Genomic DNA, 6,540 nt, shown 5'->3' with positions numbered 1-6,540 from the left:
CGAAGAGACCAAGGTGACTTTGTTCAGCTAATGGCCAGATTATCGTGCAAATGTGATCTTATATAACAACAGAAAAAAACTTTCTGTATCTCATCCTGAGATGGAGGGTGGCTTAAAGGCAAAAGAGGATGACAGAGAGGTCAAGCACAAATGCACAACTAAACTATTCAACCACCAGGAACTCCCAGAAGCTTCCACTTATCCTTTCAACTTATTAAAGCTGATACAGCCTGATTCAGCTTTTCCAAATTGATTGGGTCAGTTTGAGGACAAATTGCACAATGTCCTTGTTGTTGTTTCAAGAATGAAACTGCTTTAACTCAAGAGACTAAAATAATAGTTTATAACTTTTGTCCTGGGTTAGCTACACAAAATAGTAACTAACCAGTGAAGCAGCATTAATCAATATTTTTTTATATTAGCAATGTCCACTGTACTTGCCTAACACTAAATACAATGGTGAGTTAGTGACTGGCTGTTGTTTATAGTGGAGCATTCAGCAGCTCAAGAGCCAGATGTTTCCATCAGGTGGAGACCAAACTGGACTGATTGATTATGACACCTATGTATCAAGTTGATGCAAACTTGACTCATGTGCACTGCCCCCTAGAGGTTAAAATATTTAGTGATGCAGCTTTAAATTGTAACGCCCTTAACATCAATTCCATATCTGTACTTTGACTTTAACTTACAAGCCATTTTGCAAAAGCTTTATGATTATTGTCAAGAGATTTGTTTGAATGGAGCGGTATGGTGTGCGTGTGATTTGCAGTGATACATAAACTAGAATTCAGCATCTGCTCGGTTTTCTCACAGAGATTATCACCAGTAGATTTTGTCCACTGGGTTTTTGCATTAAGAAAATAAGCTCTGAGGCAAATAGGCCTTATGATATACACCCATTAGTTAATTAATGTAATTATCACAATAATCTCCCACAAACAATGTTTCACAATTTAACACTGTGCCACTTATAATTTCACATACATTATAAATGGCTACAATATACAGTATATCAACATATTTTAGATGGGATTATGTGAAATTAAAAGCCCATTTTATTCATTTAAATTATAAAAAAAAACGAGCGAATGAAAGCTTTTAAATCAGGCACAAATATGTCTACTCTTTAGAGCCACTTCTATTTCAGTGCACATCTGAGCCATGTCTGTGTAATCCTCCTTTTCTTACTTACAGTATGTCAGCAGCAGCTCCCGACTGCATGAACAGGCTTTTCCCGCAGCTACCATCAACATGCTTCATCTGCTGCTGCTCCAGACTCTGAAAATGTGACACAGAAATCACCTCGCGGAAACAAACATGGCTCACTTATGCTGTCTGACCTGCTGCTGTTATTTCTGACTCTACATCATTTAAAAATGGATCTGGTTAACAATGAGTCATTTCCAGCTGTCGTTTAACTGTTTCAGCGTGTTGGTATTCCTCTTAAATGTTAGTGCAGTGACTTGGTTGGTGGGGTATTTCATAGCACAATAACTATGAATCAGGACAGCACAGTGCAACATGAGGTCAAGTGATGATTAAAGGAGAGTAGTAAAATAATGTGATAGCAGCAAAGTGGGTCGTTTGGCTGTTCAAGTACAGAAAAAAAACAGAGCAGGAGCCATAATTCCAGATTTCTGGATAAATTTAGCCTCTGCTTTAACTTGATAGCATTTATGTGACTGTTTAAAAGGACATACACACTACCACACTTATATTTAATTAATGTACTGCATTAAGAATGGACACGTCAGTCAAATTACTGAAGCTCTAGCCTACAGGTCACACTGGAGGGAGAGCAAGCACATCAATCATTCTCACAGTTTTTGTGGGACACCTTCCAACGGACTCAAAATTTGTTATGAGTTTTCATGGTTGGTTGGAAGATTCACTGATTCATTTCAGTGACAATGTCCTGAGAGTAATATTAGAGCCACTGTGTGTAGGTTTTAGGTAAGATAATGTATTCCCAGCCATCTGTTCCAGCCACCTGTTTTAATGCACATTTTAATATTGTGCATACAAAACCCCTGAGTCAGGAAATGTCAGACAAAAAAAAACAAGAAGAACCGGCTCAAATGGAAAAGACGGTAGAAATATGACAAAGTGCAAAGGAAACACACAAATAAATCATGACGTACATGAAGCAAGTGACGTAAATGTCACAGCAGCTTTGGAGAGAATGGACAAAAAATGAAAGGAAAACAAACTGCAGCAGATGAAGTCGATGAACAGGCCACTAACACACAAGCAAGTCACATGGAAACTGTAGCCTAATATTCTTCAAATGAATACATGGAACAGATAGAAATGCTGTATTTCTATCATGTCTTCCTACATTGTCTCTATTTAATTAAGCCTCGACTGGCGCTGCTTTAGGTACTTCACCTCTTTGTATCCTTCTCTTCTGCAGTAGATTAAAATGCACTCAACTGGAGAATTAGTGCCACCAGTTGTTTATTTTTGATGTTCCATATTTGCATAATAGTAGCGGATGGAAATATGCATTCATTTGCATTTTCTTCTACCAATTTTCAGGAAATTTTGTTTAGACACTTTAAACACTTGTTTTTAATTGGCTCGCTGTTAGTGGGAACCTGATTATCAGACAATCTATAAAAAGGACAGAAAATATAAAAACAAAGTACAATGAATTAAAAACAGACATTTCCATTGAACTAAGATCATCACATTTGACTTTTCCTACCTGTCTTTTTCTAGAGCTGTCGTAGATGTTCCAACAACACACACAACAATGTCAAACAACTGCTGTGTGCATGAGACTGTGGCTCCCTGACAGTGTTCACATTAATTGTTGCAGACACACAAACAGGCACAGTATTGCATGTTTGAGCCCTTACAGCAAACTCAAAACAAACTCAGCTGTGCTACCACAGTGTAGGCCATGTGCCCTATAATGCTGCTCTACTGTGATATGACATATGACATGTGACCTTTTCCATATCACAGACACAGAAGCACCATACATATCCATATACAATTACAGCTGTGTATTACATATCCTGCCCTTGTTTCCATCATTTCTGCCTTACAGAGGCAGTATAAAGAGGCACAGAAAATGCAGGTGGGGAGGTTAAGGGTAATGACGAGCAGCAAAGAGCCGTGGGTGGGTCTCAAAGCCTGGTCACATAGTGAGTGAGGACTCACCTCATCTGTGGTACATGTTCACGGGTCACGCTCTGGTCTGGAACATTTTAAATACAACACAGCACACACGCAGACACACCATGGACACATGCGTCATCAGTCAGAGCTTGTGTGGCTGATGGACATGTTGAATTGCCATTTGTAAAGTCCCACACTGCCCATTTCTGTCTCCTGCTTGCATGCACTTGTGAAGTGAACAAGGCGTTTTCAACCCCTCACTGTGCCTCAGTGGCTTGTAGCTATGTGTGTGGAAAAAAAGTGAAAATAAACTGCAGAGAAGAGAGAACGATAAATATTTAGTTCCAGTTCAAATCTTAGTCAATGACAAAACTCTCAGCCTCTCTCTTAGACATTTAATTGACCTCTTTAGGCGACTCTTTAACCTTTTTGTGACACTATTGATCCTTGTTTTGTTTTGTTTCTTAACCTTTAGAAATATGATTTATGTTAAACAGGTTGTCAAGCTTCTGATAAATGAACTAACATTGTCCCACAATACAGCCTGTTTTATCACACTCTTATAATAGTTCACAGAAATGCACACACACCTTTCTCATTTACCACATCACTCAAATATTAAATCAGTTCAGCCACCTCCAACACTCTGGTCCTGCCAGTTCTGCAGCTTTGGGACAACACCGACTGATTGAGAAAACACTGAAATGGAAATCAGATGTATTTATTGGCACTGGCAGATGGGATGGGAAGACGGCAGCAAAAGGGGGGAAAAAAAACAAATGAAATGAGATCAGAGAAATTAATATGTTGGTCCAGTCCATAGAGGACATCAGTAAACGTGAAGGGTTCGTCATAATGTTGCTATAATCTTGTTTCGGATAAGAAGAACACACTGATCTTTATCTCAACCTGATCTATAATTATTCACTGATCTTCACCGAACAAGATGTCACAAATTGTTTTTGTGTGATTACAGGATAAGATTACAGAGCTGAAGTTTGTTGTCAATCATTTTTTACCAATTATATTTATATAACACATCTATTTATATCTAAGCCTAATCTTGTAAGTGGTGACTTAATAATTGAATATGAATCAGTTGTTGATATGAGATACGTTAGCAGTAGAAATTATTGTAACTTGTCATTTTTTTTGTTTTCCCTGATCATGTTTGAAGGATCTCAGTTACAGTGTGATATTCAGTGACAACTCTTCTGTCTAACAATGATGATATTTTGAATTTCTGTTTCCGTTGCCTGGTGAATCACTCCCAACATGTGCTACGCGACTTGAATATTCATGCATTAAATGACCCAGAGTGACTATGACTTCCATCCATCAGCTGATCCCTCTACAGAATGATTGCTCGATTTCTCCACACAGTCTCCGAAGCAATTTACTGCAAAAAAAAGTAATTTAGACGACTGTGCGTTAGAGTGTTTATGTGCAAGGTTGCTGTTTGTTTGCATGCATGTACTTATTACTGAATTTAATGGTCTTGACAAATTGATCCCAAGTTGGTAACCAACAAAGAAGTGAAACCTCTGTTTGATCGACAAATAGCAGAGCAATTTATATTGGCACTGTCTCTTTCACTGTCCATTTCTGTCTATTTCACACAGGCTTGATCCTCTAATGGGCTTTACAGGCTTGACCTTGAGCCCAAAGTGGAAAAGACTGGTTCTTCGCAGAAGTGTAGCAGTGTAGCGGACCCAGAGAACATGCTTTCAGACCTCCATTTGGGACTATAATGCAGAATAGACAGTCTGTCCAAAGTGCAGGGCAAAAGAGGATTGACTGACTGTCTTGTTCAATCAGCCCTGCACCTAAAACAAATTCAGGTTTTCTTTAAGGTGCAGGACAGCCTCCACTCATCCATAAACCATGTTTAGGAGAGAGAGGAGAAGTTGCATCAGTATCTTTTGGTCATGCCCTGGCATACTAAGTGAACCCACACATGCTCTGTTAGATCCTCGCTGCAGCTGTGCATCTGTTGTAACAATGGGGCTCATGGTAAACTCCATTCCCACACAGAGGGAGGCACATTGGCTCCGTGCATAGTTTTTCACGTGTCTAGGGGCAGACAGATTCTCCTGCAGTGTTGCAGGTGCGCTCTGCCGTTTTCATTGTTTGTCCTTGATCATTTCATTACGGATAACTTTGCTTTCACCTGGTATGTCTCATTACTTGTGGGAAGTTTTATCATCTTAATTCTTGTGCTGCAGATCTTCCCGAGACTTTGGTCAAGGCCTCTCTCCCATCAGCTGGTGGTCTGATTCATTAGATTCATAATTATGTATAAACAAAGAGAATAGGAACAAAAACTGCTGTTTATTTTTGTAAATAAAAGTTTGTATCCGATCACTTTATTCTTTAGATGAGTCTGTGCAGGCAGGGGTTGTGGATGGGGAGGCCTGGCTTTTCTTGGACGCAAGCAGGGGGGGGATTCAAGGAGATAAGGTTTGGAACCACTCTCTTGAAAGATTGATGTGGAAATATTGAAAAATCCACTTAAGGTTTCAAGCAACTAAGCTTAAAGGGTTAGGAAAGATTGTATTTTGGTTCATATAAAAAAAAAACATATAAAAGACAGGTCTGTGATGGGATGCCATTTATAGCCACACTGGATATTCAGCATGAGGTACAGAACTGTCCAACGTAGATAAACTGCTTAAGCACACTGAGCTTAACTTCCTATGTGGCTCTCAGTAGGTGGTGGATGTTTGGTTACAGCAGATGTCAGTCAGTGTGTTACGTGCTACAGGAGTGTATAGGTTTGAACATGCAGGCCTGAATTTTGTTGTTGAGGTCGATGCATATGCTCTATACAATTTTTAATTTAATTTAATTTAAAACCTTTAAAAATAAAAGCAGTAATAACAGTTATACAATGCAAAAGTAAGATCGTTTATGTACACGCTGAACAGGATTGGTCCCAAAATTGATCCCTGAGGCACCCCTTTAAAGATTGGTAGTGAGTTAGATTTAAAGAAGAAGTAAGCGGAATGTTTGTGTTAATATAAGTCTTAAATAGTTATATCTTCCGACAGCAATCACTTACATAGAGTGTTTGGTCCAAAACACGGGTCTGTCAGTCACTCTGCTCTGCTGTAAGCGGAGGAGAAAACTTTCCTTGTATCCTACAACCTTTATCCAATGAGGAGAGAGAACGGCATAAAGGGGCGGTCCTCTCTGTGTGTGCAGCCAAGGGATGCGCATGAATGTGGTGACGTAGGGACGAGGGCGGGGACTGCTAACTCCATCGGCTGACAGGAAGTTAGCCAAAACGACTGGATCGCTTACTTCTGCTTTAACATTCCCTGGCTTTACACACTAATGTCTCCCAGTAAGACAGCTATGAAAGAATTTGCAGGCTGTATTATCCATACCAAATTACAAAGTTTAAACTGT

Source organism: Trachurus japonicus, chromosome 5 (assembly GCF_045865225.1).
Source record: "Trachurus japonicus isolate A0001 chromosome 5, Traja_1.0".
NCBI classification, from domain to species: Eukaryota; Metazoa; Chordata; class Actinopteri; order Carangiformes; family Carangidae; genus Trachurus; species Trachurus japonicus.
This window is presented reverse-complemented; position numbering follows the sequence as displayed.